Genomic DNA, 12,026 nt, shown 5'->3' with positions numbered 1-12,026 from the left:
AATTACATGGACAAAATGAGGGATGGTCTGTGCCAGAAGTGCAAATGAAGAAATGAGGTCATTATAACTTTGGCAGTTCTCAACAAAATACCTCATTTTTATTTATTATTTTGTCATCAGAACAGGTACTTTTCACAGACCTCTGATGCTGAAGGGTCCCCAGTCACTAATGTCTTTTCAAGTGCTGTATTATTTTTCAGGAAAACAAGGTAACCAGACAATTGCTTACATTTGTTCTCATAGTGTATACCATACAAAACCTTGGGGCTTGAAATGTGAGAGATTTGTTATTTTTCCAAGTCCTCTGAGAACTGATATTTTAATGGGACTTCTTCAGTGGCAGTAACAGGAACAGCACAGTGGTAGCACCTGGAGACCCTAGTGCACTAAGAGATGATCTCTGCCCAAATGTATTAAGATTGAAGTATAAGAAAAGGAAGAAGCCCAAGATGATCACAAGATGAGTTTATGTGCCATCACAGCACACAAACTCCCTAACCACAGTTGGAGATGTGCAGAGAACACAGCAGAGGAAAATAGTAGAGGTGGGATTTGGAGGAGGACAATAAGCTCTCTGTAAACACCTGTAAAGTGATGCATAAGGTGTATCATGGGAGAAAGCACAGAAGTATCCATCTATAACTGTCCAAAGATGCATTCTGTGTATGTTGATGAAACAGAAGAATGGAAATGGAAAAACAACAATAATTGTACCACATACCTCAGACTAAGATCTTGGTTGTGACCCTTATTTTCACCATATACTTCTTATATGAACTTCAGCAAGTCCCTTAACTTCCACTTTGATTATGCCATGGCAATAATTATCTCTCCCTTCTCCACAAAGTTGTTGCAAGCAAGGCTCTATTCATATTTGTGAAATGTATCAATGGACATTGTAGAAGGGATTTTTTCCTTTGGCCCCCATGCTGCTAAACAACTTCTGGCAGCTACAGCAGCAACTTTCTTTCAGTGCTTTTATTTACTGCTGTCTCTTTTCTGAAACCTCTACTGCATTCAGAGGTATGATTGTGTCAGTGTAGTCATGCCCAACTCAATTCTAATCTGACTAGCCTGGGTACCAGTAAGCATTATGGACAGAGAAGCATGAGCTACATAAGCCTGCTTGGGACATTAAGTATGCACTTGTGGGGCCGGCTTGCACTGAAGTCATGTTTTGTCTGGGTAGATTAAGAGGAGCGCAGGTCTTGCAATCACACTTCCAATTGCAGTGTGGATATATGCTCAGTCTCTTGCCAGATCCCATCAGTCTTTACCAGAGAAAAACTTATCTTAGGGAAGTGTGGCAGAGAATAAAGAGGAACTCAAAGGCAAACAGGCATGGAGAAAAAGATAGAAAAATATCTCAGGAGTAGAGATGAGATGGAGAAACCACAGTGAAGGGAGGTGCTACAGGCACCAAAAAAGAGCATGTCACCACAGACTGCAGAGCAAGAGTCAGGCAGAAACAGACTGCAAGGGACACTGAAGATGGCAGAGGTAAAAGGCAAGTATATCATGTGTCTACCGTCTACCCTTCTCCTAAGACAACAGTACAGTGATGTCACAGTAGCAAAAGAAATCAATGGGTACTGATACATGGCAGGGGCTCTTTCATAACCTTAAGACATGTCATGTGACTGGGGTCAGGCAATAAAGATAAGCCTCTTAGCAACACTTCTGTTTGCTGCCCCTTAGAATATCGTGGCAGTAGAACATTGGAATTTGGGGAAAATGGAACAAATAAAACCACCTGAATCATTAAATCTTGAAAGAGACCTGGCAGAGAACTGGAGGAGGTTGTAATGCTTCCAAACTTTCCTGGAAGCAAGCAGCACTGCAGAGAATCAGAGAAGGTGAAACCCTCCACGCTGCTACATGTGGTAGCAGAGGCAGGAAACACAATATGTAAAGCCTACCAGAACTAAATTAAATTCTTGATCATGCTTGGTAAACACTGAATTAACTGGGGAAGATTACTGCTCATTATGGACTCATATATAGATATTTTAAATTCAGCTGTTGCGTACCACATTGAGCAGCAATGTAGTACTGTAGTGTAAATTACAGTTTGCTCATTGTGAGACTCCAGATAAGTTAATAACAGATAATGACCCACAATTCACAAGTGGCTTACTTGGCAAGCCTCTTTGATCTCCCAGTTCAAGCACACCACATCAAACTCCAACTATGCACAGTCAAATGTGTTAGTGGAAAAACCACTATACAGAGCACAGAACTTGATAATAAAAACAACACAACCCTGACATATTCCTGGGGTCTGTAATTAGCACTGTTAGATACTGAAGCACACCTCTGCTTTATTAAGATCATTAGTTCAATGGATAATGGCCAGAAGATAAAAATTTTCAATGCCAACATCTTATAGGTCCCTTGAGCTAAAGACAATTAATCCTGAATTACTAAAAAACTCAAACCAAGCCAAAACAAAGCAAGAAAGAAACCTATGTGCCAGGAAACAATTAGAGAAAATAATACTATGACAAGAATGCCAAACAGTTACTCCCTTTACAAATGGGAGAGAAAGATATATTTTAAACAGAAAGTGACCGGCAGCCTGCCAAAATAACAGGTTTGGACCATCAGCATCAATCAGACACCCTAGCCTTGCTTGTGGGTCACTCCTATAAAAGAAGTAGAAGACATCTAGACAAAAAACAAAAACCAGGGAAGATACTGGTTCTTTCTTTTCTGAGGTTATTCAAAATGCTATGAACAGCATTCTTGTGCAGACAGAAGTAACGCTTGCCTATCCAGTCACCAACAATGAAAAACACTAGGAGCTCCAGACCAGGTGTCAGATCCTGCTGGCAGCCAAGCAGGAGATTGCCAAAGGAACTGTTTTAAGAACAAGTAGCCATGTGATCAGAAAGGCATCAAGATTCAGAAAATGGTAGTTATTGAAAAGATGTTCCAGAAGCAGCAAAAAAATCTTCTCTCACATCTTAGAATTCAGGTCATGTCTTCTGACTTCCATCCTAGACATTTTTATTTGTATGTTTTATTAACTGGCGGCATTTGTGAGTGCTTTAATAAGTCCCTTTAACTAGTTTCACATTTAAGAGCTGCTGCATGGTTCCCTTAATGCTTTTCTTACATCTCCAGCTGTACTCCAATTTGACAGGAGGGTCGGGGGAATGAGCACGGCCCTCCCCTATCCTACATTCTGAACAGGTTCTCGTAGGTGCAGATAAAGCTGGGATAAGTTCCTGAAATTTTGCCTTCCTTCTCTTCTGCTTTGGCAGTGACCTTGGTAGCAGCTTATGTGTACAGGGCTGGGGTCTGGGATAAAGTAGCTGGCTTAAGCTTTTCTTTGTCTGTGATTCACCTGGGCTGTTGGAGAACATGCATCCAAGAAATACATAGCCATTTTAAACAGAGTGTAACATTTTAGCCCTTAATACGTTGGGACACAAGTAGAGGAGCTATGAGGAGCAGAGGAACAACAGAAAATAAAACAAAAAAATCTACAATTAAAAATCAAAAGGCAGCAAGAGAAGGGGAAAAACAGACAAAAGGAGTGTTCCAACAAAACAGGTAGGAAAGCTATGCTGATACTGCTGTTAATTTATATAATCTGGTTACGTTTTCATCATCCTCCTTGTTTCTCATTAAGTTTTTCCTTATTCTGGCCACTGTGTTTCTTCTTCCCAGCTCTCAAGAGCCTGCAGTTAGTGAGAAGAGCAGAAGTAGCCTGTCTCCACACAGAATTTTTGTAACGTAAGACCTACCTCCAGCCGCTGTTCATCTCTTAGACTGCCTTTCAGTCCCAATAGCCAATACTCTTATTTTATTCAAACTAAGAGGTGGAACCCCTCCTTTACTCTCACAACTGTTGACGCTATTGGCTAACAACTGTTAGGCCTCTTGGCCCTAATCATGGATGGAAACCAAGGGCTTCTTTCCATTAGAAGGAGGGGTCTCCCTGCTCTCTGGCCTTCAAGCCCAGATGTTAAGAAGTGAACATGGGGCCAAAGGCACAGGGACACTGTATCTTCATTCTTTCATGCACATACACACTTGTGACCTTCCCCTTCATTATCTCTTTTCTGAGAAATCCCCAGATTCTAGGAGAATAAATCCAAAGTTATTAGTATTAAAATAATAATAATAATTGGTAATAGTAACTGCTTTGCACTTTATTATAGAGCCTCCCATGTGAAGAACTCAATGTACTTTGTAAACACCGAACCCCAAATTCTCCTTACAGTTATATTCCACTTATGTCAGTGGAGTTGCATGCTGTCACATGGGGCAGAACTTTGTATATTTTTAACTGCAAGTGCTTTAAACTGCGATATTTGGGGCAAAAATCATTTTCATTAAATAATTCACAAAGTATGGAGATTGATCGTGCTGCCATTTAAGTTAATTGCAAAACTTCCATGAAGTTCAGTGGTTCAAGATCAGACATGTACAGCACTTTGTACCCTACTGTATAGATCGTACTTATGCAACCTCACAGTTCATCTCCCTGGTAGAAAGGGATAATATGGTGGTCACTCCCTTATCAATAGCAGATTCTTTATATAGAGGCAAAATATCTGATGTAAGAGTTATGCAAAGCAACAGTGAGGTAAATAAGTTAAAGCTTTCTGGGCGCATCTATGTGTGCTTTAATGTGCAGTAGCCTATTTTGCTGCTCATTAAAGCATCAAGGAAAAAAACTGATTACACTAATGTGCAGTAAAATAGGCTACTGCATATTAAGCATCACTTAAAAACTGTGCATTCATTACTGTGCATTAAGGCAGCCTAATGGACATTTATTTGGTACCTCACATTGGAGGTACTAAATTTAATGTGCATTATAAAAAGTGCCTTAACATAAGTGTAGACGCACCCCCTCTCTCTTTCTTTCACATGGCGCTAGATATCAACTACCAAATCTATGAGCCAGTCTGGCGTTATCGTTCAATGTGCAGATTCCCTCTGCCCCATCCAGACATTTGTAAAGATTGCAGCTTCCACTTAAGTGCTGTGCTATTTGTTGGACACTGAATTCACACAGGGGGCTGTCCACGATCTTCATCTTGTGAAGTGTTGTTTTGAAGCATCTGTATACAGATCTCAGTAGGCTTAACCCATGCTGCTCTGTCAAGGTTATGTCCAATGGGCAACTCATTTGGTGTTGATATAAAACACTGTAGGAATAGATCTGACCCTTCCCAGCAGTTGGCCCACTCTGTTGCTGCCCAAAGGTTTGGTTTAGCATCCTCAATCTCTTTCAGGAGCTTGTGTGCTTTGTGTACAAGTGGTTTGTGACTTTTAAGCCTCCATCCATTTGGGTCTTCAGTTAATAGTTGATGGGGCAGGTGATTTTTGTAATCTCTTGCCTTTATTGCCAGTAATGATATAAGGGTGTCTTTTGAGTTAGAGCTGAAGGGTAGAAAAGTGATAGGGATTCACTTGACATCAGTTTTTTCCTCTTTGGAATGCTGTAATTTCAGAAATACAGCCATGCAGTTTTGAAAAGGTACCGCCACTAATGTTACAGCTCTAATTTGGTTCTACAGCAGTGATTTTCAATCAAGGTGCCAAAAGATCCTTTTAAGAGTACCGTGCAATATTAGTACTGTTAGGTGTGCAAACAGTTTCACATGATTCACACAAGTGTCAAACCCATTCTGACCTGTTATGGTCCTTCTGAATTCTTTGCAACAAAGAGTAGCTCCATCCTTTTTCTGTAGTCAAGAAAGCTAAGAGCTGCCAGTTTCTGAGGGATGCCCTGAATCTAATGAGATATGCCTTGACTCTTATTAAAGATTGAGAACAACTGTTCTACAGAACAGTTTGGGAGACAACATAAAGAATATTGTATCCTACTGAAATTGCAGTGTGGGGATTGTAGGTCAGTGACATTTCATTACAAACTGGAATCTGGACTGGGAAGGTACAGTTACGCAAAGTTTCCATGAGGTCTTTAATGGCCCCCATTTCACATTTCATTAGGATGCTGGAACTCCTAGCTGTATCAGCTCCCCTAATACCATTGTTTCCTTAGGTGGATAAGGGCTGCTTATTGATTTATAGCATCATTCCTCTAGTTTCTATGTGCTTCTCAGAGATCACACAACCAAACAGACCTGACTTGACTTGTGAGATGTAAGGATCACAGCATAAACCAGGGGTAGGCAACGTTTTTAGCCGGAGTGCCGAAAAGCACCACAGTGCCTACCTTGGAAGGTGCCAGAGTGCCGGCATGCCAGAAAAACAAAATGAGGGCAAGGGGTACATGGCAGGATGCCCCATTTGTGCCCCTTGCTCCCCACCCAAAGCCCCTAACCCCCAGCCCTGCCACCCTGTGCCCCCCACCCAAAGCCCTGGCCCCCAGACCTGCTGCCCTGTGCCCCCCACTCAAAGCCCCTGCTCCCCAGCTGCCCCCCTCTGTGGCTGTCAGCAGATACCCTGGCTCTGGGTAGCTGCTGAAGCCTGGGCTGCTCCCAGCAGGGCTTGCAGTGTCCCAGCTGCCTTCTGGGAGCAGCCCAGGCTCCTGACTAGCAGCAGCTACCCAGAGTCAGGGCCAGCTGCAGCTGGGAGGCTCCAAACAGCTGTGCTGGGCTACGCTGCCTCAGGTCTCTCCCACCTCCCGCTCCATGGCGTGGGTGCATGTGCTGGTACAAAGCTGATGCCAGAGCCCAGCACAGCTGTTTGTAGCCTCCCGGCTGCAGTTGGCCCCAACTCTGGGTAGCTGATGCCAGCTGGGAGCCCGGGCTGCTCCCAGCAGGGAGCTGCGACTCTGCAAGCCCTGCTGGCAGCAGCCCGGCTCCCGGCTGGCAACAGCTACCCAGAGCTGGGGCTAGCCGTGGCATGCTGAGCAAAATGGCCTCGCGAGCCACGCTCAGCACGTGTGCCAGGGGTTGCCAACCCCTGGCGTAAACTGTAGTGAATATAGTGAATATAAGACCCAACAAACTGAGTGAGAAAATATGAAGTCTGATGTAAGAGGTGTGCAGAGCACCAAGGAGGCAGTTCATTTAATGTTCAGGAGCAACGAGGTAACTGAGATTGTGTAGAACATTATTGCTTTTACTTCAATGTACCCTAATTGCACTAATACTGAGATGCAGTTTTTAAATATTTCTATTGAAGAAGCCCAGTGAATTCTCCAGTTCAAGAATCTCTCTCCAAAGAACTCTGAAGAACTGCTGATTTTACCTACATATTCAGACTTCACTTGTATTTCTCCCTCTCCCTAATGCGTCTCCAAAGATCCAGGCACTTTCTAGGAACAAGTTAGTATAGCAGGGCAACTCTCAGCTACCAGCAGCTGGCTGTATTCACTGGGTCAGAGGTTGAAGGAAATGGTTTCCTGTTTTGCTGGTATTCAATGCCATTTAACAATAGGGGGAAAGAAAGCTGGTGTTTAAGACTGCAGGATCTAAGTATGGGGGTATTGTTTTCAACATTAATAGAGTCTGCACATCTCCCTCTTTTACCCCTACCCTCACCCCCATCTCTTGATTACAGGTCCACAAGTGGGAGGTGTGAAGAAATCCTCCACTCTCTCTGTCCCTGGGCCTGAGACCTCCCATCCCCCTGGCACCTCTTGTGGTACAGAGACCCTTTGTGTCATGTTCACACCCAGGTACCGGCCAGACCCGTTTGGTGATGCTAGGCCCCCCACCTGGGGACGTGGACATCTTTTAAAAAGATTAATCTGCTTCAACTAATGCCTGTTGCTGGTTGGGACTTAGTGTTGAGGTCATAAAGGTTATAAAAAGGGTTCAAGTCCATCTTGGAGGAGGAGAGACATTTTTGGGGTGCTGAAACAAGCAAAGGCCTCCAAAGCTCCATCAGTCTCTGGATGAACATGCGAGTAACTCACCTGAAATTAACCAGTAACTTAGGATCAAGTGAACTAGAAGCATATCGAAAGGGCCAACAAGCTCATTCTGTTTTACTCAAGGCATCGTTTTTCTAATACTTGTCTATCTTGTACTCCTTCCCCATTCACCTCCTCTTGGATTAATAAAAGCTATCTGTTACAGCACACCTACCTGTGAATGCTTGAGAGGAGGGACAGGCCTTTACACTCCTAGTACAGCTCTGTGGAGTATTACCTGAAAACTTCCTGTGTGGCTCCAGGCTATAAGGAGCACCCAGAAATACTACTAGTAGGCAAAGCACCCCCACGGTCAGCAGGATCTGTATACCCTGGGCAGCACAGAGCCCTAATGGAAACCCAGGCCTGGGTGGTAGCAGCAATTACCCTAGCCTTGTGGGTTTGCTCCAGGAAGGGAATTTGGGGGGTTGGCCAGACGTGGGTGGGTCATAAATGGCCTAGAGGTCGGAAATACTAGAATGACTAAAATTACTGATTTATATCCCTTCCCTTTCCTTCCAAGTATGAGACAATGAGCTCCATGTGTGATCTTTTGGAGCCATGGTGGCAGCAAGTCTCATTTCTGATTTCCATAACAGTGTTGAAAACATAGTGTCCTCCCTCATCAGCAGTTGCACTGTTTTCATCACTCATTCAAGAGAACTCCATCACAGACAGCCATTTTCAACAATGGGTCATTTCCTAGAGTAGACAGGGCTTCAGTCATGGGAGTCTTCATCGCTTCCCCTTTCAATATGGAGTTTTTATCAGCTACATTTTTCTTAATACAGAGCAAGTGCTAACCCTTCCTATCCTTTTGACTTCACCAAGGTGGAAACGGACATAATTTTTGTACCACCATAGCAAGTTTTATGGTGGTACCAAGTGGAAGCAAATAGATATCCATACACTTTGTCACAGCACAAATGCCCAAATTTGTGGCTGCAACAAAAGGTAGTTATAATTTGTGCCCCTTTATTGCAGCTGTGACAGGGAACAGACTCTCAGGCCCAGTTACAGTGCAAAGCCACACGCCTGTCTTTGGGCAAGCCATCCAACTTACTCTCTTGCCATGCCTTGTTGTTAAATAATTCTGATGTTAATTAGTCGGGAGGCTGCCCTTCGAGCACCCTGCTGTTCACAGGCAGTAAACACATGATTCCTACCATCTCCTATGGAGTCCCACGCTTTGCAGATGTTCCTGCGACTTGTGCTATGCTCTGGCTTGAGGCCAGGCCCAACTCAGCCCAGTGTTAGGTCTCTCTCACACTGCCCAGTTCAAGGGCCTCACACATACTGCCTCCCTCTCATTCCACCCTCTCTCATCGGGTTCCTTTTACTCATGCCCCTTACTGAGCCACATTCACCCTGCCCTTGAGTTACCCTGGAGGGCCATCAGGCTTTACTCTCCACTCCTCGGCCAGCCCTAGTGCAGCTTTTTGGGCCTTTCCTGCAACCCTCATCTGAACGGTGGCTGGACAATTAGCAGAACACTGGGCTGACTCTGCCCCTGACCCCTCACTGAGTAACAGTGCCCACTAGTTCACATTTTTGGGGCTGATGACTCATGCCATTCACTCACAGCTCTATCTCAATGCTGCTTCTCATGGCCTCATGCCCACTTACAGCCTCAGGCACCTGAAAGCTTACCTTGATTTGTCTGTCCCCTTTCTCCCAGGGCATCAACAAAGTTGCCCCTCAGCCAGGGCCACAACTCAACTCTCGCCACATCTTGGGGCTCCAGGGTCTTACCCCACAATGGGCTCAGGTACCCTTTCCATGGACATGCCTGGGCCCACTACTCCTCTCCAGGGTCTCACACCCCTACAGGCTCAGGTGCATCACACGGGCGTGCCTGGTCCCACTACCCTCTCCAGTCTTATAAGCCCATCTGCTGGTGGGGGCTAGGGTTAAGGCACCCCTACCTGCCTTTCACCAGGGAGATAACTGGCCAGACATTTCTTGGGGGCTGTTCCACCATAAACAGCCCCGCCAGGCCACCCTTCCCCAGCAGCATAGAGTTTCAGGTCATGCCCAAGACCAGGAGCCTCCTGCCATCGCCACAGCTCCTGCCCTTACCTCTGAGATGTTCCTTGAGCAGCAGCACAGCCAGGTGGTATTGCTCCCTCAGCTGCTGGCAGCACATTGCTGCCCCAGCCCTGAGAGGCAGGATCTTAAAATGGTTGCCTCATCAGGGCTGGCCTGCACTTGCCTGCCGCCTACTCTTCTCCTTGGCAGACAAGAAAGATGCTCTGCCACCCAACTTCCCCCTTAAAATGGTTCCTGGGGGAGGCTTTTCTGCTGCTCACAAAACAGGCTCACTTATAGCCTGCTATAGCCCTTAAGTGGCAAGCTAGTGCTCTACCACAGCAGCCAATATCTACTTGCTTTACAGAGGGAGAGTACAGGCAGCCCAGAGCTGCTTGTACTCTCCAGCAGCCCTGGGTAGTCACTCTTGGGGCTTGAGGGCTCCAGTCCTGTGCACCATGGGATTTCCCATGCAGGATCAGGCCCATAAACCCTAGGAAAGCCTGCCCAGTTTTCCTCTCTTACAAAGAAGAATATACATCTTTTTAGGCCAGGAACCCCAACTTTCCCAGAGCTTTTCAGATTCCCAGGGGAAGCATCTCTGTAAGTGGGAAACATGTCACTCCATGAAGTGGACCAGCTCTGCTGGGACACATCCTGGCACAGCTTATCTGTTTAATTTGGCAATGTCTATTTATAGCCTGAATGTCTTTGTTCCTGTCCTTCCTCATTCTGCTGCCTCTGACAGTACACTTGTATAGTACCTCTTACCTAGAAATCCCATACTGTCCCCATTTCCAAAAGCAAGTTCTAAAGCTGACTAAAAGTTTAGGGAACAAATAGGTAAACTGCTGGTTAATTAAGCTGAACAATATTGCTAACTCCTGGAGCCATTCAATAACAGGAAACAGGTGTTTCTAGAAACCAAGAAAGTAATTTGTCACCTTCCCTACCACTTAGTTTCAATGCACCCTTCTCCTCCCCTCCCATCCACCTTGTCTGCTACTCCTGCACATGTGCTGTTCTCAAAAATGTAAAGAGCAGCCGCAGGCAGACTGGCAGTTGTAGACTCTTCTTCAGCACTGACTGCAGAAACCTCATGTGAGTCACTTCCACCTGTAGTAGCAGATACCCAGCCATTGTCAATCAAGTCTGAAGAGCCTATAACACAACACTATCAAGGGGCGTCTTCCAGAAAAAACAAAGCTTGTAAATGTAATTTCTTTGCAAAGGTGTATAACTATAAAAAAACTCCTCATAATCATGACAAATGAATCCTCCAGCTACATTCCAGAATTATTTTGCTTTTAGCCACAGGCATCACATATTGAGATAGGGTTACAGCACAGTGGGAGAAGGGCATCGGGGACCTTCAAATCTTAGGATGCAAAGAAGAGAAACACACCTGTTATATCAATTGCTCTTGCCCTAAACTGGTTGGTAGTTAGTTATAATGCCGGAGCAAAAGAAGAAAGAAAAAGGATTGAGAATGCCATAGATAGAAGGTATGTGATGTTGTTGTAGCCATGATGGTCCAGGGAATAAGTGGGAAGCAAGATTTGTCTAGTAATGTCTTGTATTGAATCAACTATGTAGTTGGGAGAGATGTTAGACAAGGTTTCAGGTCTGCAGACTTAAGGAAGGGCATTTTGTGTCAGAAAACTTGTCTAACATCTCTCTCAGTTATGTAGTTGGTCCAATGAAAGATACTACCACATAATTTTTTCTTTAAGGGTAGAAACAATCAGGGCATAGTGCCAGCTGAATGGAAGACTGTAAAGGATGAGATAAATGCAGCAATGTCCCAAGCACGTTGTATCACTCTCTGGACACACCAAGATGTTAAAATTACATTGAGGAACAATACTCTAGTTCTTTATCAAGGGCACGGTCTCAGCAGGGTACAGAGCATCCAAGGACAAACATGGCAACATAGAGCACTGGTCACTAGAGTGTCCTACCACATACAAAACTGTGAAGATAACCTAGTTACACAGGCCAGACTGAAGGGAATACAACTGGTGCTATTTAAGACAAAAGTATATTTAAAAAGGCAGCCATGTACTAGCTCAGGCCTCTGGCAAGAGCAACAAATAGCTGACACACTTACCATGCATTAATCACATGTGTGGACACAGACAACGTTTGAAGA

This window comes from Crocodylus siamensis, chromosome 2, assembly GCF_052110815.1.
Source record: "Crocodylus siamensis isolate JL-2025a chromosome 2, ASM5211081v1, whole genome shotgun sequence".
NCBI lineage: Eukaryota > Metazoa > Chordata > Crocodylia > Crocodylidae > Crocodylus > Crocodylus siamensis.
The sequence above is the reverse complement of the archived record's forward strand: the minus strand, read 5'-3'. Positions refer to the sequence as shown.